The sequence below is a fragment of the Sus scrofa genome, chromosome 15 (genome assembly GCF_000003025.6).
Source record: "Sus scrofa isolate TJ Tabasco breed Duroc chromosome 15, Sscrofa11.1, whole genome shotgun sequence".
NCBI classification, from domain to species: domain Eukaryota; kingdom Metazoa; phylum Chordata; class Mammalia; order Artiodactyla; family Suidae; genus Sus; species Sus scrofa.
Window position 1 is genome coordinate 106,464,065 of NC_010457.5, and position 23,162 is coordinate 106,487,226.

The 23,162-nt window shown below is 38.9% G+C and overlaps 1 protein-coding gene across 14 annotated transcripts in view; it reads left to right on the plus strand.

Moving 5' to 3' along the window:
• Window positions 1–18,438, plus strand: part of CARF (calcium responsive transcription factor) — a 72,258-nt gene extending 53,820 nt beyond the window's left edge. For 12 of the 14 annotated variants that reach the window (XM_021075548.1, XM_021075552.1, XM_021075544.1 and 9 more), the window contains one exon: window positions 1,807–2,652. The gene's annotated coding sequence lies outside the window, so the exon portion shown is untranslated. Of the gene's footprint in view, window positions 1–1,806; window positions 2,653–18,297 lie in introns of those variants that run through there. The other 2 variants (XM_021075545.1, XM_021075550.1) reach the window with 1 other exon arrangement.

Here is a 23,162-nt window from a genome sequence, read left to right on the forward strand (position 1 = left end):
TTTAACTATCAAGAAATCTAACTAAAGGCTCCCTCCACCCCGACCTGAAACCATTTGTGGTTTTATTTAAATTTTTATTTAAAAATGATAAGGATTTCAAATGGAGATTAATGTTTAATATTCAAAGCATGCAGAATATAATATGAAATTCAGCCTTAACACTTTACATGAATGAGTCTTTTTGTAAGTATATTTACTTCAAATACTGAATAAATACTAATCAGTATATTTATTATAAGCCACTGTTTTCTGCAAGGCTGGTAAACTAGAAATGTCAATTATAGCTGTCAAGAAATCAACCTAAAGCCTTTTTTTTCCCCCAGAGACTGTGGGTATATTTACATTTTTATTTTAAAGCGATAAGAATTTCAAATGGATATTAATGTTTAATATTGAAAGCATGCAGAATATGAAATTTAACCTTAATACTTTACATGACTATGGATCTTTTTGGCTTTTCTAAGTCCAACTTCCCATTTTTAATTCACTTTAATTGTACAGGTATACAATTATGTACCTTATAAAGCACCGCTGTGTTTGAAATAGGTGGAATTCTAAAATTTCTTGCTCTTTAGATGTATACCCTATTTAACATAAAATTTAATATTTATAGCTATTTAATGCAAAGCTAATACTCAGTTACATATATGATTTTTACTTTGCCACAAGTGTGGCATATGGAGGTTGTGGGCCAGGGATCAAATCCGAGCTGCATATATATTGATTTTTAAATAAGAATTGCTTTTCGGAGTTCCCGTCGTGGCGCAGTGGTTAACGAATCCGACTAGGAACCATGAGGTCGCGGGTTCGGTCCCTGCCCTTGCTCAGTGGGTTAATGATCCGGCGTTGCCGTGAGCTGTGGTGTAGGTCGCAGACGCGGCTCGGATCCTGCGTTGCTGTGGCTCTGGCGTAGGCCGGTGGCTACAGCTCCGATTCAGCCCCTAGCCTGGGAACCTCCATATGCCCCAGGAGCGGCCCAAGAAATAGCAACAACAACAGACAAAAAGAGGCAAAAAGACAAAAAGACAAAAAAAAAAAAAAAAAAAAAAAAAAAAAAAAAAAAAAAAAAAAAAAAGAATTGCTTTTCTTTTTCCTAAGAATTAAAAATACTTGGTCAGCATTTATAGAGGCAGGCTGCCAAATCTATGTTATGCTAAGCTAAACACAATTCTTAGTTACCTCAAACCCAGATTTCTCTTAGTCCGAGTGTACTTAAAAGGGAGTAAGTCCAAATTCATTTAATGTTGCATTGTGGATAATATTATTTTCAATTGTTATTTCTACTTTTTCTTTTTGTCTTTTTAGGGCCACACATGCAGCATATGGAAGTTCCCAGACTAGGGGTCGAATCGGAGCTGTAGCTGCTAGCCTACCCCACAGCCACAACAACTGTTATTTCTACTTTTTATGGAAACTTTCCAAGATCTTAAATAATAGATCTTCATCTTTCATTAATGACAGTAATTTATGATTAAATATTTCACCAACTGAATATATTCCTTTGGAGACATTCCTTGCTTTTTGATGTTGAGTTGCTAAGGAGAAATGCTTGTCAAGATACAAACTCTAGTCAGTTGCCTATGAGGATGAGAAATGTCAGAGGATCCAGACTTTGAAACTTGCTCAAGAACAAAACATAGTTTAAAAAAATATTTCTCAGCTTCATTCTTTGTGAACGTCTCCTCTGATACTGTTTTTATGAGGACAGAAAGTTACAGTGCATCTGCCCCACAAACAAAAGAAAAAGGAAAAAGAGAGCATGAAGGAAGGTTTAAATCCCTAATTGTATACTCTTTTGGTTTTTAGGTAGGAACTGGAACTATCAATATTTTCATGTAAGTATTTCAATGAGTAGTTCTTTAAAAGTGGTTTCTAAATTAGTTTTTAAATTTGTCCTCTAAATGCATGTTCAGTCACAGTATATCAGTATTGTATTTTAAAGGTGCTTAGCATTGCTTTTTTAAAGGTATGTTTACATATTTTAAATATTCAATTATTTTTTTAAATGCACAGGGTATTAAATACAGTGCATAGAATTTTCAGTATCTATATTTGGCATTCTCCTAACAGCTCTGCAGCAAAGTTTGACATGCTTTTTTGTGTCATGTATTGCAAGGTGTAATATCGTAGTAGAAAGGTGGACATTCAGAATAAGCAGTTAGAATTCCTAATTACAGCTGAGCTTGTTTCTTCATTGTAGTTTTCGTGTTCCAAGGCTCCAAGTGAACATTATATACACTACAGTGAGTTATAGATATACACAGCCATGGTGGGTCTTTCCCTCAATGTTAATTTTCTGGGTAGGCAGCATACTTAAAAGAACTTAAACTTTTTTGTCTTACCCAAAGTAAATGTTTTCTAAAAGTCACAGAAGTGATAGAAAATAAACTTGGTGATACGGTCCTGCATTAGAGTTTCTAATTTTGAGGCCTGCCAACTTGTGTTTCATCTTTATATCCTGTCAAAATATATACGTAATACGTAATCATGTGAATATGAGAAAGATGCAGTTTAATTTTATACTATGTTTTTTAAAAAATTTAAAAAAGTGTGTATATATGTATATATATATAGATATATATAACTTAATGTATGTCCTTGTTACAATGTAATTTTTTTCATTAAAAAAATCCTGTGTTTTTTTTCCTTAAACCTGTTAGTTTCCTTTTTATACTTTTCCTCGACATAGTAGTAGTTTTGTTCATCTTAAAGATGCTGAATAAACACGTTAATACCTGAGAATTTTGGCTAGAGATTTATGTTCAAAATTGAACCTGAAAATTTTTAAGCATGACAGCCAGTAACTCCTGTTATCATTATGTTTGGGCATATATGTGCATTTCGTGTTCTCAGTCAGCTATCAGTATTTTAAAGCGATGTGTGTAATGAGGTATAAGTAATTCTTCCCCACCTGCTGCCCCCATATTTTGGCACTGTAACATCTTCAAGTACAGTTTCATAGTAATGACACAAGTATGATTTTAAAAGGAAGGATCGTTAATTTTTTTCCCCCTTTGCTTTTTTTTTTTTTTTAACTCCATTCTGCCTATTTTTCAAGACCATAGAAAATCTCACCCTCTCCAGAGGGTACTGCTTTGACTCTCATCAACCAATTGGGCTTTAGACGATTTTTTTTTTTTTTTGGTCTTTTTAGGGCCACATCTGCCACATATGGAGGTTCCCAGGCTAAGGGTCATATCGGAGCTATAGCCGCCAGCTTACACAACAGCCACAGCAATGCCAGACCCAAGCCACGTCTGCGACGTACACCACAGCTCACAGCAGCACCAGACCCTTAACCCACTGAGTGAGGCCAGGGATCAAACCCACAACCTCATGGTTCCTAGTCAGATTCGTTTCCACTGAGCCACGGCAGGAACTCCAGCTTTAGCCATATTAAATGGTGTATAATTTTATTTCTAAATATCTGTAATTCTACTTAATTAACTTAGTGGTAATGGCAAAGCCTTGTATACCTTTGCCTCATACATGTTACCTATGAATTCTGTTGTTAAATACTACAGATATTCATTGTTGACTGAATTCTTAAAACTTAAGGAATAAAATCAGAAATTTTATTTTTATTTATTTTTTTCCTTTTTAGGGCTGGACCCACGGCATATGGAGGTTCCCTGGCTAGGGGTCTAATCGGAGCTGTAGCCATCGGCCTATGTTGCAGCCATAGCAACACTGGATCCCAGCCATGTCTGCAACCTACACCACAGCTTACAGCAGCACCAGATCCTTAACCCACTGAGCTAGGCCAGGGACCAAACCCGCAACCTCATAGTTCCTAGTTGGATTCATTAACCACTGAGCCACAATGGGAACTCCCCAGAATTTTTAAAAATCACATTTATGGAGTTCTCAAAGTGGCAGGGCAGAAACTAATCCAATTAGGAACCATGAGGTTTCAGGGTTGATCCCTAACCTCGCTCAGTGGGTTACGGATCTGGTGCTGCTGTGAGCTGTGGTGTATGTCTCAGATGTGGCTCGGATTCTGCGCTGCTGTGGCTGTGGCTGTGGCATAGGCTGGTAGCTGTAGCTCCGCTCAGACCCCTAGCCTGGGAACCTCCATATGCACAGGTGCAGCCCTAAAAAGCCAAAAAAAAAAAAAATCATATTTATTAATGGATCCTAAATTGATTTATGAGAAAAATAAATTGTATGATTCCTGTAGAAAACCTTTGAGAACGTGATGAGCATAAGAGTGCAAGGGATATGTTGCTTAACAGTACAAACTTGTAGCCAGTAAATGTGTAAGTCCTAGAGATCTGTGTTCTACATGGTGATTATAGTCAACAGTACCATATTATAAACATTAGAGTTGCTTGGAGACTAGATCTTAATTGTTCTCACTGCAAAAAGAAATAATAATTATGTGACATGATAGAGGTGTTAACTAAAATTATGGTAGTAATCATATTGCAGTATCTATGTTATCAAATTAACACACTGTACACCTTCAATGTTGTATGTCCATTATATCTCAATTAGAAAAAGAATTCTAAAACCAGAGGGACAGAATGAAATTACATACTAGCAGAGGTTTTGTGTGTGTGTGTGTGTGTGTGTCTTTAGGGCCATACCTGCAGCATATGGAGGTTCCCAGACTAGGGGTTGAATCAGAGCTGTAGCCACTGGCCTTCACCACAGCCACAGCAATGTGGCTACCATGCCATTAAAAGTTAAAATTTGTACCAATCATTCTACTACTATAGATATTTACATAAGAGAAATGAAAGCATACGTCCAGCATATGTCAAGCTGCGTCTGCAACTTGCACTACAGCTCGTGGCTACACTGGATCCTTAACCCACTGAGCAAGGCCAGGGATCAAACTGCATCCTTATGGATACTAGTCAGATTTGTTTCTGCTGAGCTACGACGGGAACTCCCAGAGTTTTTATTTTTATTTTTTATTATTATTATTATTTTTTGCTATTTCTTTGGGCCACTCCCGCGGCATATGGAGGTTCCCAGGCTAGGGGTCGAATCGGAGCTGTAGCCACTGGCCTACACCAACACGGGATCCGAGCTGCGTCTAAAACCTACACCACAGCTCATGGCAACACCGGATCGTTAACCCACTGAGCAGGGGCAGGGACCGAACCCGCAACCTCATGGTTCCTAGTCGGATTCGTTAACCACTGCGCCACGACGGGAACTCCCAGAGTTTTTATTTTTAATTATCTCTATTGAAATATATAATTGACATACAATAATCTGCACATGTTTAAAGAGTACAGTTTGATTAGTTTTGATATACATACACATCTATTAAACTATCACCACAGTCAAGATAATGAGCACCAAACCAAGTGCCCCTTCATAATCCATTCCAACTTCTTGCCTGTACCCCCATCCCACCATCCCCAAACAACTACTAAATTGCTTTCTGTCATTAGAGATCAATTTGCTATGTCTACAGTTTTATAAAAATGAAATCATATAGTATGAACCTTTTTAAAATCTGGCTTTTGTTAGGACAGACTGAACTTCTTTGCAGAACAGATGCTGACTCACAGACATTGAAAAACTTATGGTCTCCGGAGGAGTTTGGGGGGTGAGGGGATGTGCTTGGGTTATGGGGTGGAAATCCTGTGAAATTGGATTGTTATGATCATTATACAACTACAGATGTGATAAATTCATTTGAGTAATTAAAAAAAATCTGGCTTTTGCTCAGCATAGTTATGAGAGTCATCTGTGTCACAGGATATATGACTAATTCATTCCTTTTTACTGCTGAGTAATATTCCATTGTTGAACATACCATAATTTGCTTATCCATTCACCTGTTAATGGACATCTAAGTTGTTTACAGTTTTTGGCTATTACAAATAAAGCTGCTATGAACATTTGCATAGTCTTTGGACATATGCTTTCGTTTCTATTATGTAAATATCTATAGGAATAGAATGATTGGTATACATTTTAACTTTTAATGGTATGGTAGGTACAAATTTTAACTTTTAAGAAACTGTCAAATAAGTTTCCAGAGTGCTTGTATCATTTTACATTCCAATCAGCAGTGTTTGAGAGTTCCAGGTGCTCTATCTCATAGCACTCCGTATTGGTATGGAGAGGCTTTTAAATTTTAGGCATTATAATAGATGTGTACGAGTAGCTCATTGTATTTTTTCTTTTAATTTCCATCTCTCTAATGACCAATACCATTGAGCATCTTTTTTCCCCCCATTTCAGGGCTACACTTGTAGCACATGGAAGTTCCCAGGCTAGGGGTTGAATCAGAGCTGCAGCTGCCAGCCTACACCACAGCCACAGCAAAGCCAGATTCAAAACACTTGTGACCTTCATTGCAGCTCATGGCAACTCCAGATCCTTAACCCACTGAGTGAGGCCATGGAATGAACCCGTATCCTCATGGATACTAGTCAGGTTCATTACCGTTGAGCCACAATGGGAACTCCACAATAGGAACTGAGCATCTTTTCATGTTTTGTTTGCCATCTGCATATCTTCTTTAATTGTCTGTTTGAATCTTTCATCTATTTTTATGTTGTTGTTTTCATATTACAGAGTTTTAAAGAGTATATTCTAGATACAGTTCATTATTAGAAATGTGATTTGCAAATATTTTCATCTGATCTGGAGCTTATCTTTTCACTCTCAGAATCTTTCAAAGGGCAGAAGTTCTTAATTTTGATGAAATCTAATTTTTCTTTGAGGTTCATAGTTTCATATTGTCTCTAAAAGACCTTTGCCTAACAAAGGGTTGGATTTTTTTCCCTGTGTTTTCTTCTGGAAGTTTTATAACTTTAGGCTTACATTTAGGTCTGTGATCCATTTTGTGTTAATTTTTGTATATGTAGTACAAGGTGTATAGATTGACTTTTTTATTTTTGGCATATGAATACCTGTTCTAGCATCTTTTTTTTTTTTTTTTTTTTTTGGCTTTTGTTGTTTGTCTATTTTAGGGCCACACTTGTGGCATATGGATGTCTCTAGGCTAGGGGTTGAATTGGAGCTGAAGCCACCAGCCTACACCACAGCCACAGCCACAGCAATGTGGGATCTGAGCCACATCTGTTACCTACACCACAGCTCATGGCAACGCCAGATCCTTAACCCACTGAGCAAGGCCAGGGATTGAACACATGTCCTCATGGATACTAGTTGGGTTCATTAACCACTGAGCCATGTTAGCCACTGAGCCACAATGGGAACTCCCAGCATCATTTTTTGAAAGGACTATCCTTTCTCCATTGAATTGAATTTATAACTTTGATGAAAAAATTCATTTGTCAGGTATATGTGGGCCAGTTTCTGAACTCTGTTCTGTTCCATTGATCTATTATCTATCTCAGTAGTCTCGACTGGGGCAGTTTCCTCCAGGGGACATTTGACAAGGTTTGGAGACAGTTTTAGTTGTCATAACTAGGGATATAACCACTGGTTTCTGGTAGATAGAAGCCAGAGATGCTGCTCAGCATCATGCAGGGCATAGGACAGCTCTTACAACAGAAAATTATCTGGTCCACAATGTCCCCAGTAGTACCAAGACTGAAAAGCTCTGGTCTATCTTGATATCAGCACCACATTGTCTTGATTACTGTAGCTTATAATAAGTCTTGAAGTTGAGTAGTATTAATTTCTTGAATTTTGCTCCTCTTTTTCAACTTTGTTTTGGCTATTCTAAGTCCAATGAATTTTCGAATCATCAATTTATTTTATTTTATTTATTTATTTATTTATTTACTTACTTACTTACTTACTTATTTATTTTGCTTTTTAGGGCCGCATCCACGGCTCATGGATGTTCCCAGGCTAGGGGTCCAACCAGAGCTACAGTTGCCGGCCCACACCACAGCCACAGCAGTGTGAGATCCAAGCTGTGTCTGCAAACTACACCACAGCTTGTGGCAGTGCCAGATCCTTAACCCACTGAGCGTGGCCAGGGATCAATCCCACAACCTTGGGGTTCCTAGTCGGATTCGTTTCCACTGCTGTACAATAGGAACACCTAGAATCATCAATTTCTTAAAAAACAAACAAACAAGGAGTTCCCATTGTGGCTCAGTGGTAACAAACCTGACTAGTATCTGTGAGGATGCTGGTTCGATCCCTGGCCTCGTTCAGTGGGTAGTTGCCGTGAGCTGTGGTGTAGTTCACAGATTTGGCTTGGACCCCACATTGCTGTGGCTGTGGTGTGGGCTGGCTGCTGCAGCTCCAATTAGACCCCATAGGCTGGGGGAAAACAAACAAACAAACAAAAAACCTGAAGGGATTTTGACTGGGATGATGTAAAATATATAGATCAATTTGAGGGTAATTGAAATCTTAGCATTAATACTTTTTTTTTTTTTTTTTTTTGCTTTTTAGAGCTGCACCCATGGCATATGGAGCTTATCAGGCTAGGAGTAGAATCTAAGCTACAGCTGCTGGCCTATACCACAGCAACAAGAGATCTGAGCCATGTTTGCAACCTACACCACAGCTCACGTCAACACTGGATCCTTAACCCACTGAGCAAGGCCAGGAATTGAACCTGCAACCTCATGGTCACTAGTCATATTAGTTTCTGCTGCACCAAAATGGGAACTCTGGTATTCTTTAATTTTTCTCTGCAGTGTTTTCAGTTTTTAGTGTAGAAGTGTCACATATCTTTTGTCATGTTCGTCAGTAAGACCTTATAAATGACATTGTTTATTTCAATACTGATTTTTGCATTAGTATATAGAAATACAGTCGATTTTTTTTTGGTTGCTCCTGTTGGCATGCAAAAGTTCCTGGACCAGGGATGGAAGCTGTGCCACAGCAGTCACCCAAGCCACAGCAGTGATAATGCTGAATCCTTAACCCACTGAGCCACCAGGGAACTCTGACAGTTGATTTTTTTGCAACCTTATTAAACTCATTTACTAGTTCTAATAGCTTTTTGGTAGATTCTATCAGATTTTCTACATAGATAATCTAGTTGTTTTATATCTTTCTTTCCAATCTGGATGCATTTTATTTATTTTTCTCAACTATTAGACTGGCTAGAACCTTATTTTGATTAGAAGTAACTAGAGTGGATATCCTTGCTTTGTTTCTGATCTTTCACTATTAGGTGTGATATTAACCATAGCTTTTGCATTAAGTCATTTATAAAATTGAGTGATATTCCTTCTGTTCTTATCTTGCTGAGAGGTTTTCGGTTTGTTTGTTTTTGCTTTTACTTTTGCTTTTTAGGGCCGCACCTGTGGCATATGGAGTTTCCCAGGCTCAGGGTCTAATTGGAGCTGTAGATGCCAGCCTACACCAGAGCCACTGCCACATTAAGGAAGGATCTGAGCCATGTCTGCGACCTACATCACAGCTCATGGTGACACCAGATCCTTAACCCACTGAGCAAGGCCAGGAATCAAACCTGTGTCCTTATGGATGCTAGTCAGATTCATTAACGACCGAGCCACGATGGGAACTCCTGAGAGTTTTTATTAAGAATGGATATCTGATTTCCTCAAGTGCTTTTTCTGGATGCATTGAGAGTATATTGAGATATTTGGTTTTTCTTTTTATAGTTTTTCGCTATAGTGAGAAACAATTTCGAAGAGCAAAACAGCCTTGTCCTTGCATTTCTGGAATAGATCATACTCATTCATCAGGAGGTCTTATCCTGTTTTTTTCTGTTTGTTTGTTTTGTTTTTTGTCTTTTCTAGGGCCACTCCTGAGGCTTATGGAGGTTCCCAGGCTAGGGGTCCAATCAGAGCTGTAGCCGCCGACCTATGCCAGAGCCACAGCAACGCGGGATCCGAGCCAAGTCTGCAACCTACATCACAACTCACGGCAACACTGGATCCTTAACCTGCTGAGCGAGGCCAGGGATCGAACCCGCGACCTCATGGTTGGTAGTCGGATTCGTTAACCAATGTGCTGCAACGGGAACTCCTTATCCTGTTTTATGTATTTTTAGGTTTCAGATGCATTTAATATTATTATTGTTATGGTTGGGCTTAAATCTTCCATCTTGTTATTTATTTTCTGTTCATCCCATCTGTTCTTTTTATTTTTATTTTTGTTTATCTTTATTATTTCTTTTTACAGCCACACCTGTGGCATATGACAGTTCTTGGGCCAGGGGTTGAATCAGAACTGCAGCTGCAGCAGCACCAGATCCTTAAGTCACTGAGCAAGGCCAGGGATGAAACCGGCAACTTTACGGAGACAACATCAGGTTCTTAACCTACTGAGCCACAATGGAAATTCCTGTCCCACCTGTTCTTTTTTCACTTTTTCTTCATTTTCTTCCTTCTTTTGGTGCAACTGAACATTTTTTGTGATTCAGTTCTACCTCTTTTATTGACTTACTAGCAGTGACTCCTTTTTATAAGAGCTGATTTACAGTGTCTCATAAAGTTCTGTTGTACAACAAAGTGACCCAAGCACACATTTTTTCCATGTACTGTACAGTAGGATCCCATTGCCCATCCATTCCAAACATAACAGTTTGCTTCCAAAAAACCCCCAAATTCCCATCCATCCCACTCCCTCCCCTTTCCCCCTCAGGAACCCCAAATCTGCTCTTTTGGCTGCGATCTGTTTCTGTTTTGTTTGTTGTTTTAAGATAGGATCATCTGTTCCATGTTTTAGATTGCACAAATAAGTGATATCATATGGTATTTGTCTTTTTTTTTTTTTTTTTTTTTTTTTTTTGTCCTTTCTAGGGCCACTCCTGCGGCTTATGGCGGTTCCCAGGCTAGGGGTCCAATCAGAGCTGTAGCCTCCGACCTACGCCAGAGCCATTTTGTTGCAAATGGCATTAGTATGTCTTTTTATGGCTGAGTAATATTCCATTCATCTGTCGATGACATTTAGTTGTTTCCATGTCTTGGCTATTGTGAATAGTGCTACTATGAACATAGGGGTGCATGTGTCTTTTCCAGTGAAAGTTTTGTCCGGATATATGCCTAGCAGTGGAATTGCTGGATCATATGGTAGCTCACTATTTGGTTTCCTGAAGTACCTCCATGCTGTTTTTCATAGTGGTTATACCAGTTTACATTCCCACCAGCAGTGGAGCAGGATACCTTTTCCTCCACACCCTCTCCAGCATTTTTGTTATTTGTTGACTTGTTTAATGATGGCATTCTGACTGTTCTGAGGTGGTACCTCATTGTAGTTATGATTTGCATTTCTCTAATAATTAGTGATACTGAGCATTTTTTCATATGCCTGTTGGCCATCTCCATATGTCTTCTTTGAAGAAATGTCTTGTTTTTGTTGTTGTTATTGTCGTTTTTGTTTTGTTTTTTGGGTTTTTTTGTTTTTTGTTTTTTGTTTTTTTTTCTTTTTAGGGCTGCACCCACACCATATGGAAGTTCCAGGCTAGGGGTCAAATCAGAGCTTCAGCTGCCAGCTACAGCCACAGCCACAGAAACACAGGATCTAAGCTGCATCTGCAACGTACATCACAGTTTATAGCAACGCCAGATCCCTAACCCACTGAACAAGGCCAGGGATTGAACGCACATCCTCGTGGATACTAATTGTGTTCTTAACCTGCTGAGCCACAATGGAAACTCACTCCATACAAATTTTAAAATATTCTGTTCTAGTTCTGAGAAGAATGTCTTTGGTAATTTGATAGGGATTGAATTGAATATGTAGATTGCCTGGAAAGTATAGTCATTTTGACAATATTGATTTTTCTAATCCAACAGCATGGTATATCTTTCCATCTGTTAGTGTCATCTTTGATTTCTTTCATCAACGTTTTATAGTTTTCAGAGTATAGGTCTTTTGTCTCTTTAGGTAGGTTTATTCTTAGGTATTTTATTCTTTTTGATGCAATTGCAAATGGGATAGTTTCTCTGATTACTCTTTCTGGTCTTTCATTATTAGTATATAGAAATGCAATTTCTTTCTTCCTTTTTTTTTTGTCTTTTTTGTCTTGTTTGCCATTTCTTGGGCCGCTCCTGCAGCATATGGAGGTTTCCAGGCTAGGGGTCGAATCGGAGCTGCAACCGCCCAGCCTACACCGGAGCCACAGCAACGCAGGATCCGAGCCGTGTCTGCGACCTACACCACAGCTCACAGCAACGCTGGATCCTTAACCCACTGAACAATGCCAGGGATTGAACCCGCAACCTCATGGTTCCTAGTTGCATTCGTTAACCTCTGAGCCATGACGGGAACTCCCCTAAATCATTATTTTAATGTTTGCTTTAATGTTTATATTGTACATTTTTTTGGTCTTTTTTTTTTTTTTTAGGGCCGCACCCACGGCGTATGGAGGTTCCCAGGGTAGGGGTCTAATTGGAGCTGCTGCTGCTGGCCTACGCCACAGCCACAGCAATGCAGGATCCTTAACCCACTGAGCAAGGCCAGGGATGGAACCTGCAACCTCATGGTTCCTAGTCGGATTTGTTAACCACTGAGCCACAACGGGAACTCGTATATTGTACATCTTTAACTATCACAGTCTATCTTCAAGTACTATTCCACCACATTTCTTATACAGTGTAGAGTTCTTAAAAGAGTATACTTCTGTTTTTTTCCCTTCTCACCTTTGTGCTGTCGTTTTCATAAGTTTTATTTCTGTATACCTTATCAGCCCCATGGTACACTATTATTATTTATATGTTAAATAACTACTTATCTTGTAAAGAGATGTAAATAATTAAAAATCTTTATATTTCCTCCATAGTTATTATTTCTAGTGTTCTTCATTCTCTTGTATAGATCTATATTTCTGGAGTCATTTTTTTCTTTTACTTTAACATTTTTTTATAGATCTGTTGCTCCTGAATTTTTCATATTTATTGTGACTCAAAGAGTCTGTATTTTTGCCTTCAGTTTCAACTGATGTTGAAACTGCATAAAGAATTCCAAGTTAATACTTTTTTACTTTATTTTTAAAATGATTTTTACCTTACCTTTACCTCCACTGTCTTTTACCTTAAATTATTTCCTATGAGAAATTTGGTATCATTTTTATCTTTGTTCCTTAGTGTGTGTCTTCCCTCCCCCCTTTTGCTGACTTTAATGGTTTCTTTTTATCAGATATTTAATTATTATATACCTTGATGTAGTTTTCCTCACATTTCTTGTATTTGTGTTTGTTGATCTTCTTGAATCTATAGTTTTAATCAAATTTGGAATTTTTTTTTCCTGAAAAAACATTTTGTCTTCCTCCCTTACTCTCTATCAGAGATTTCAAATATATTTATGTCTGCTTGAAGTTATCCCATATCTCATTTTAATTTTTTCCATCTCTATATATTTCATTTTGCTGTGTCTTCAAATTCACTGATCTTTTCTTCTGTAATGTCTAACATATTTGTTAACACCAAATTACTGAGTTATTGGCCGGTTATGAATAAAACTTGGTTATTGATCATCTAGTGTATTTCTCAACAAAAGCATCAGAGTTTTCATATTTAAAAGTTTAACATGGAAAGTTTTTGCATCTTCCATGTCTCTATATCTTGAGTCTCTCCTCTAGCTTTTTGAACACATGGAATGCGGTTACAAAACTATTTTAATGCCCTTATAAATTAATTCTGTCATTTTCTTTTTCTGAGGCAATTTCAATTGACTGATTTTTCTATTCATTATTTTTATACATTTTCCTGCTTCTTTGCATTCCTGGTTGTTTGTTTATTTGTTTGTTTTTGCCACATGCCTGTGGCATGTAGAAGTTCCTGGGCCCAGGCCACTGCAGTGACATTCTTGATCCTTAGCCCGCTGTACCACAAGGGAACTCTGGTAACTTTTTTTTTTTTTTTTTGGTGGTCTTTTTAGGGCCACACTTGTGGCATTTGGAGGTTCCCAGTCTAGGGGCCGGATCAGAGCTGTAGCCTCTAGCCTCCACCACAGCCACAGCAATGCCAGATCCAAGCCGTGTCTGTGACCTACATCACAGCTCACAGCAACTCCAGATCCTTAACCCATTGAGCAAGGCCAGGGATCAAACCTGCATCCTCATGGATACTAGTTAAATTGGTTTCCACTGAGCCACGATGGGAATTCCTGTCTGGTAACTTTTGATAAGATATCAGACGTAGCTGTTATCTTGTTGAGTGCTAGGTGTTTTTATATTCTTGTAAATATTCTTGAGTTTTGTTCTAGGACACAATTTCTCAGAAATAGTTTAATGTTTCGCTTTCAAGCTTTGTTATGTAGGACCAGAACTATATTTAATCTAGTGTTGATTTTGTCCCACTTGAGTCAAAACGCTACCGAGTACTCTACATTGTGCTTATGAATTAGTGAGATTTCCACCGTGGCTGGTGGGAAATGGCACTCTTCTGATCCCTTGTGAGCCTCAGAGGTTGTTCCCTTAAGTCCTTTAATGTTCTTTCTCCAGTTTCAAGTAGTTTCCTTTACTTGTGCACTGATCATAAGTACTCTTCTGAATGCAAATCTCTGGATTTTTTAAATTGCTGTAGCTCTCTTTTCTCCAGTGCTTGATCTTATAAACTCTAGCTGTTTCTGTCTTCCTGGCCTAGGCTTCATCTCCTCTACCCAGAGAGGCTCTTCCTGGGTTATATCTCCACGCACTACAGTCCGAAAACTCTCTTCACGTGCTAATCTGGGATATAGCATAGGCTTCAACTCATTTGTTTTCCATCTCTCAGGGATCACTGTCCTCTGTTGTATGATGTCCAGTGTTTTGAGTATCACTGTTTCATATATTTGATGCAATGTTATAGTTGTTTCAGGTAGGAGGGTAAATCTGGTTACTGTTATTCCATCTTGACTAGATGTGGAAGTTCTCCAAATAATTCTGACGTAATGTCACATTTGAGTTTCTGCAGGAGCAATAAAGTTGGGAGATGAAGTAGGAGACTGTAAGAGAAGTGCAAGGATAGATTATGAGATAGGATGGGGCACCACAAATCTGGGTGAGACAAGTAAGTATATCATTGTGGGACTTAGGGTATATTATTGATCTACAGGAATTCTCGAGAACTGCCTGATTATATAGGGACCACCTTTGATGGTATAGTTTCCAACCCCCCCTTTCATGGCTCCACCAGTTATAATGACTTAGCCTTGTGTGTACTGTCACTGATAGTTAGGTGCCATGTCTCAAAGGAACTAGGTGTCTATTACATAAGATATTTAACTTTATACAGTGTAGAAAACAGTAAACTTGATAGTAGAACTATAGATAAAATTACATAGGAATTCAAAGAAGACATTACTTCCAAAGAAGAGAACTGACATTTTTAATGAGCACCAGATATTGTATGTGGTGCTTTTTATTTATTTATTTATTTATTTATTTATTTATTTATTTATTTATTTATTTTTGGTCTTTTTTGTCCTTTTTTAGGGCTGCACCCACAGCATATGGAGATTCCCAGTCTAGGGGACTAATCAGAGCTGTTGCAGCTGGCCTATGCCAGAGCCACAGCAATGCAGGATCCGAGCCACATCTGCGACCTATACCACAGCTCACAGCAATGCCGGATCCTTAACCCACTGAGCGAGGCCAGGGATTGAATCCGAAACCTCATGGTTCCTAGTCAGATTCGTTTCCACTGCACCACGACAGGAACTCCTGTGGTGCTTTTTATTGTTTGGTTAAAGCACTTGGCATTTTGTCTGGCGTAAGTTGTTTCTTATTATCATAGCATGGATTTGTACTTAAGAGCATGTGCTCTGAAGTCAGACAGCTAGGATTTGAATCCTACTTCCTCTTTTTTAGCTGGACAAATTACTTAGGCTTTCAGTTTTTCCTTCTTTCTTTTTTTTTTTTTTTTTTTTTTTGCTTTTTAGGGCCACACCCGTGGCATGTGGAGGTTCCCAGGCTAGGGGTTCAATTGGAGCTACAGCTGCCAGCCACAGCCACAGCAATGCCAGATCCGAGCCACGTCAGTGACCTACACCACAGCTCATGGCAACACCAATCCTTAACCCCCTGAATGAGGCGAGGGATCGAACCCACAACCTCATGGTTCCTAGTTGGATTCGTTTCTGCTGCACCACGACGGGAACTCTCGTTTTTCATTTTTTTAATCTGAAGGAATAGTAGTGGCAGCAGCTACCTAATTTGTTATGAAGAATTAGTGAGTTAACCATGCTGTGGTTTTAGACAGAATCTGATCCTTGCCACTCAGTATGTGTTAATTTTTATAAGTTTATTAATAATGAACTTTAAAAGCCTGTAGCATAAGCACTATTCTTACTGTCAGGATGGTATATGTGTTAGGGAGCACCTTTGGCTGCTTGGAACAGACATGATTATGGTGGCTTAACCAAATAAAAAGGTCTTTTTTCCTATGAAACGAAGTGCAAAGACAGTCTGACCAAACTGACTAGAGGCAGTCATTCCACCTCCAGCATTGATCAGAGCTCAGACAGGAATAGGAATAGGCAAAAGGTCTGATCTAGGTAAATGAGCCAAAGGTCCTTCTTAGACGATCTAACAGCAACTTCTGTGTTTAACTTACTGGTTAGAACTGTTGTATGACTACTCTAGTTACAAAGGATGCTAGGAAAATTACCTCTTTTTTTCGTTTTTCTTAGGGCCACACCTGTGGCATACGGAGGTTCCCAGGCTAGGCATCAAATCAGAGCTGTAGCTGCCAGCCGACACCACAGCCACAGCAATGTCAGATCCGAGCCACATCTGTGACCTACACCACAGCTCACAGGAATGTCGGATTCTTAACCCACTTCACCTGAGCGAGGTCAGGGATTGAACCTGCGTCCTCATGGATCCTAGTCAGATTTGTTTCCACTGAGCCACCACGGGAACTCTTTAAAAAGAGCTATATTACCACTCCAAGAAAAGTTGTGCTTTAGTAGGAAAGAAAGAATTCATTGAATATCATTTAACCTACTAATAGTGTCTCTCATAAATGAGAGAACTGAAATTCAGAAATTCAATAACTTGCCTGAGGTTATTACACAACTATTAAGTGATAAAGCTCATTTTGGTACCAAAGTATGACCAATACCATTCCACGTAAGTTTTACTACACAGTCCAGAAAAGCAAGCAATCTATCCATGGTAGGGTCTTAAGGTTGGATCTTTCATGACAGGATGTGGACATGAGATTAAATTGCAGATGTATAGAATTCAGGGAGAAAGCAAAAGAAATTATATGGCACATTTAGGAGTGCTAGTAGGTTCATTTTGGCGAGAGTTTTTAAAGAGAACAGATACCACACAATGAGGGTAACTGCAAGAATACGAAGTTCTGGCTCTGCCTGAAGAAGCATGGGTACCACTTCTGTGGATGGATGCTAAGACAGACTACGGTGGGTAAAGATGCTGGTAGGTTGGTACAAGTGAGAGTCCTTAGAAATACTCTTCTGATTAGTTGTCTCAGTGAAATAAGCAAGGCCTTTGGTGATTGTGGAGATTGGTGTGTGGGGGAAGTATGTTAGGGAGTTTAGAAAAGCTAGTAGGAGAGTAATTAAACTAGGAAGGTATATTATTGTTAATTGCCCTGCTTGATTAAGAGATCCTTTGAGGTTATGTTCGTAAATTGAAAATCAGATTAGTCAGCATGTTTATGTGTTTTTCTCCAATCATGGGCAACTGTGACAGTATTTATTAAGAACCAGACACTGTGACCTGCTGGCTGTAAGAAAGATTAACAAAACCTAATCCTACTCCTATAACTACTCACAGTGTAGTGGCAGACAGTTCTACAATTTTAAAATGGTCTGATAAGTACTATCAATTCTAACAAAGGGAAAATCATTTTAAATCAAAAAAGTTCCAGGCACAACAACTCAGGTTATGTAGGGAAATAGCAGAAGATTAGTCTAAAAAGACAGAAGCTTGTGAAAGACTTACTTCTTTTTTTTTTTTTTTTTTTTTTTTTTTTTTGTCTTTTGTCTTTTTTGTTGTTGTTGTTGTTGCTATTTCTTGGGCCGCTCCCGAGGCATATGGAGATTCCCAGGCTAGGGGTTGAATCGGAGCTGTAGCCACCGGCCTACGCCAGAGCCACAGCAACACGGGATCCGAGCCTCGTCTGCAACCTACACCACAGCTCACGGCAACGCCGGATCGTTAACCCACTGAGCAAGGGCAGGGACCGAACCCGCAACCTCATGGTTCCTAGTCGGATTCATTAATCACTGCGCCACGACGGGAACTCCCCAAGACTTACTTCTAAACTCTTAACTCCCTTTGACCAATCAAAAATATTGTTAAAAACTTTGCCTAATCCCAGTTAGGTCCCCTGCCTTGAAACTCATCCTAAACCAGATTCCAAAACTCATAAATGTTGTGCCTCTGTCTTCCCTGTGAGACACTGTTAAGACTCAAGATAGTATTGTCCCTCACTGCAGTAAGCAAAAAACTGAGTTTTGCTTTATCAACAGGTTATTTTGGAGGTATTTTAATGGAGCCAATATTTGACTGTTTTGGAGGTCCCATCATAATCTGGTCAACTTGGAAACAAGCATGCTTTTCTGAGGCCCTTTGAGCCTCCTTCACAGGGTCTCTCCATTGACGATGGTGAGGTAAGTTCATATTGGGTTTGAGCCCTCATTTCTTATTTTATCATCAGACACTCCAAATGCCAAATTTAGTCTGTTTAGTTTAGAGTAACACCTAAGAATAACAAACCCCTTTTGAAAAATCCATTGATCAGTCAGTCTGAAAAACTCTTATTTGGGGTAGAAATATGCATTATTACTGACAATACTACTGTTTGTCCTTGTTATTTCTTCATTGTCCATCTAAAAGGAAGTTCATAGGGATAAAGATGGGAGTAAGTTTGTATGCTCAGAAAACTTCTATTCAGACTGGCATCCTTTAGAAAAACTGTCTCAAGTCACTTATGAGAATCTTGTCAGAACTTTATCACTCTTGTTTTATTTTGCCCATTGAAAGTCTAGTTCTCTTTGTTCGGCTGGATCCCTAAGACACAAGGTGCCCAAGATTTGACTGACTGTTGCCAGACTCATAGGTTTATCTTTAGTCTAGTTGTATACCCACTCTGGGCTGAACTCCTGCATCTTATCTGTATGTATACTAGATATATATAAGATGGTATGTCATCTTAACTTTCTAAGTGACAAAAGGATTATTTGGAATTATAATGGTTACTTTAGGAAAAAAAATTTTTTTTGGCTGCACCAACGGCATTTGGAAATTCCTGGGCCAGGGATCAAATCTGAGCCACAGGTGTGACCTATGCCACAGATGCAGCAATGCTGGATCCTTTCCTTCTTTCTGTCTGTCTGTCTGTCTGTCTTTTTAGGACCACACTTGCAGCATATGGAAGTTCCCAGGCTCGGGGTCTAATCAGAGCTGCAGCTGCCAACTACGCCACAGCCACAGCAACACCAGATCCGAGCCACATCTGCAACCTACACCACAGCTCACAGCAATACCAGATCCTTAACCCACTGAGCGGGGCCAGGGATCGAACCCCCGTCCTCATGGATAGGAGTTGGGTTCGTTACCTCTGAGCCACAAGAGGAGCCTCAACCCAGTGCACCACAGTCGGTCTCTGGGGAACTTTTGTTATGAATAAAACTGTTCCTTTTGGGAGGCACCGTGAATCAAAAAGGAAGCAATATCCCAAACATACAATTTTCTACATTTTAAGGCAAAAGGAAACTTCTAAAATATATTCAAGGGATTATGAAATTGCTTCCCTAAAAGATTCCTTGACAAAAGCAAAGGAAAAATGTGAGAAAATGAAAACTGTCTTTTCTAGATCTATTCAAATCAAAATTTGAATATAACACTCTTTATTCTTCTATTCCACTTTCCTCAACCTACATTCCTCCATTTTCCTCTGTTCTGTTTCACCTTCTGACTTTTTCTTCTTCCCTTCAAAACACCTCAGAAAGAGATGGTCTTATTAATCTAAGAGAAACTTTACTTTGTTTAATATAAGAAACCCCCTCCCTCTCATTTCTATACTTCAGGTATTAATAACTACTGGCTTTTAATCATAGAAATCAAATTGTCAAGGGACCTGAATTAATGTTAAATGAGTCATAATGACTCTCTATCCTTCCCTCCCTCTGTTTCCCTGTCTCCCTCTCTCTCTCATGCATGTGTGTCAAAATAAGTTTTCCTGGGAGCTCCAGTTGTGGCTCAGCAGTTAAGAACCTAGTATCTGTGAGGATGCAGGTTCGATCCCTGGCCTCATTCAGTGGATTAAGGACCTGGCATTGCAGCAGCCGTGGCTCAGATTTGATCCTGGCCTGGGAACTTTCATATACATTAAGTGTGGCCATAAAAAAAATAATGATAAGTTTTCCTGCATCTAAGTTTTCCCTTCTCTTTAATTAAGGAAAGACACTTAGTTTTTTATAATGATAAGTTTGTATTTAACTAAAGCTGGCTCCCTCTCATTTTTTCTTTTCTCCTTAGGGGAACATTAAGAATTAATTGATGAAAACAATTATTCTGTGATTATGTGCTCAATCTAGGACTATCTAATGAAGAATTTCTAAAATGGAAAGAAAAATCATTAACTTTTTTGTGTTTCTTTTCTTTAAATTTGCTTTTAAGGGATATTTCTGATTAAAACTATAAGAAAAGAAGAAAAGGTCTTGGTTCCAGCTTTGAAGCAGGATTTCAATAGCTTCTGTGATTTTATTTCTGAATACAGAGTTTATATATTATATAGAAAATGTTCATAGAATATTCCTGATAAATAGTTGAATCGGTAGACAAATTAGAGTAAGTCAATTGTACTGGTTTATAGGACTGAAAAACAATTATCTTCCTGACTTTAATATATGAAATTAATGCCAACACAATATTATAGATTATATAAGAAGATTGGACATCTTAAAATTTAAACTTCCTATATTTTTTCATTGGTTTTATGGGACAAATGAGTTATCATTATAATCATTATTTACTATTATTATTATTATTTGGCCACCCTGCAACATATGGAATTCCTAGGCCAGGGATCAGATCTGAGCCACAGTCATGACCTAAGCTGCAGCTATGGCAACGCTGGATCCTTAACCCACTGTGCTAGGCAGGGGATCAAACCTACAACCTAGCACTCCCAAGACTCTGCCAATCCCATTGTGCCACAGTGGGAACTCCTATAATCATTATTTCTACAAATTGTTTAAACTTAGAATCATGATTAACTAGGTAAAATTTTAATGATGAGTTTCTTTAAAAGGTTTGCTTTCTTAAGATATTTCTGTCATATCAAAATTCTTAATAACTTTATATTTAACTAAAACTGTAATCTCTACATACTTAGGTAACCTAAATATGTTAGATAAGTATTAAACTGTGTTAACTGATACATAATCTTTGAAGATTTAGACATAATCTGAAGAAAAAAATGAGAGATGGAACATTAGTCACTAAATAGTTTAGCTGTTAATGTACATTTAAAAATAGATTTACAGGCTGCAAAACACCTTTGGAGTTAGTTATTTACACAGCCTCCTTAAAACTTATAAAGATAAAATGAAAAAAAAAAAGGTGGGGGGTAGTTCCTCTCATGGCTCAGCAGAAAGAAACTGACGAGGAACCATGAAGTTGCAGGTTGGATCTCACTAAGTGGGTTAAGGCTCTGGCGTTGCTGTGGCTGTGGTGTAGGCCAGCAGCTGTAGCTGTAGTTTGACCCCTCGTCTGGGAACCTCCATATGCTGTGGGTGCGGCCCTCTAAAAAGCAAGAAATAAATAAAATAAATAAAATAAAATGACAGGCATGCTCGTTAGAAAAATAGCTAAACAGTCCCTGGTTTTCTGTCTTCTAGTTTTATCTGGGGGGAAAAAAGTTGGTCACCTAGGTTAAATGAAGCAATGAAGACTATACTCGGTAGGAGTTCCCATTGTGGCTCAGTAATAATGAACCCAACTAGTATCCATGTGGATGCCGGTTCGATCCCTGGCCTTGCTCAGTCGGTTAAGAATCCAGCTTTGCCATGAGCTGTGGTGTAGGTTACAGAGGAGGCTTGGATCTGGTGTTGCTGTGGCAGTGGCGTAGACCAGCAGCTACAGCTCCGATTCTGCCTCTAGCCTAGGAACTTCCATATGCTGTGGGTGCAGCCCTAAAAAGACCCCAAAAAGAAAAAGACTATACGCAGTATAATTACAAAGAGGTGTGAATATGTATGCAAAATACTTACATGGTTTGTTTCTCTTTCTTTCTTTCTCTCTCTCTTTCTTTCTTTCTTTCTTATTACTCAAATGAATTTATCACATCTGTAGTTGTATAATGATCATAACAATCTGATTTCACAGGATTTCCATCCCATAGCCCAAGCACATCCCCCCACCCCCCAAACTGTCTCCTCCAGAGACCATAAGTTTTTCAATGTCTGTGAGTCAGCATCTGTTCTGCAAAGAAGTTCCGTCTGTCCTTTCTTCAGATTCCATATGTCAGTGAAAGCATTTGATGTTCATGTTTCATTGTATGGCTGACTTCACTTAGCATGACAGTTTCTAGGTCCATCCATGTTGCAAAAAATGCTGGTATTTCGTTCTTTTTAATGGCGGAGTAATATTCCATTTTGTATATGTACCATGGTTTGTTTCTTAAAGAAATTGCTGCACTTAGGATGGGTTCATAGATTCCTGAAATGGCCTTCTAAAAGCAGGACTACAGCATTAACTCAGAGGCAACATTCTGTAAGCCTCAGTGCCATCTTTGGTCAGGTAGTATGTGTATTAAGGCAGAGACCTCTGTATTGTGCTGTGTTCCCAAAAGGAAGAAAGTGTGGGCCCAGTAACCACCAGGCAGAGGCAGGAATGACTCCTTTTTCCATCATTCCCAATGACACACTGGGAAATTTTGTGCTTCCCACACCTTTAAGTTTCAGCTTTGCAGGTCCTGGTCCCCAAAGGGGAGTCTTGTCAGGAGGAACACAAAGTTTTTATTGAATTATAAGATATAGCTAATGTCAGTGCACTTTAGAGTCCTTGTACCCAGGTGTTAGCAGGTAAGACCAGCATCAGCATTCCTGCAGGGGTGATGGACCCTGGTCAGCAGGAGGTGGCAGGGCAAGGACTACATATGGAATCCAAATGACCCATCTGGGCACCTTTTGGTACTCCCATGTCCCATTGTAATGGCGAGTGCACACATGCAGCAATGCCAGCATGAAAACAATGTGATTACTCAGATCCTTCGGAAGTTAAGATTTGAGTCACACCACCTGTAAGCCACCAAAGTCAGATGAGGTGATAGCTGGGATTAGAATTAAAATAGCTACTGAAAGAGGGAGAGTATGAGTACCAGTTGTGA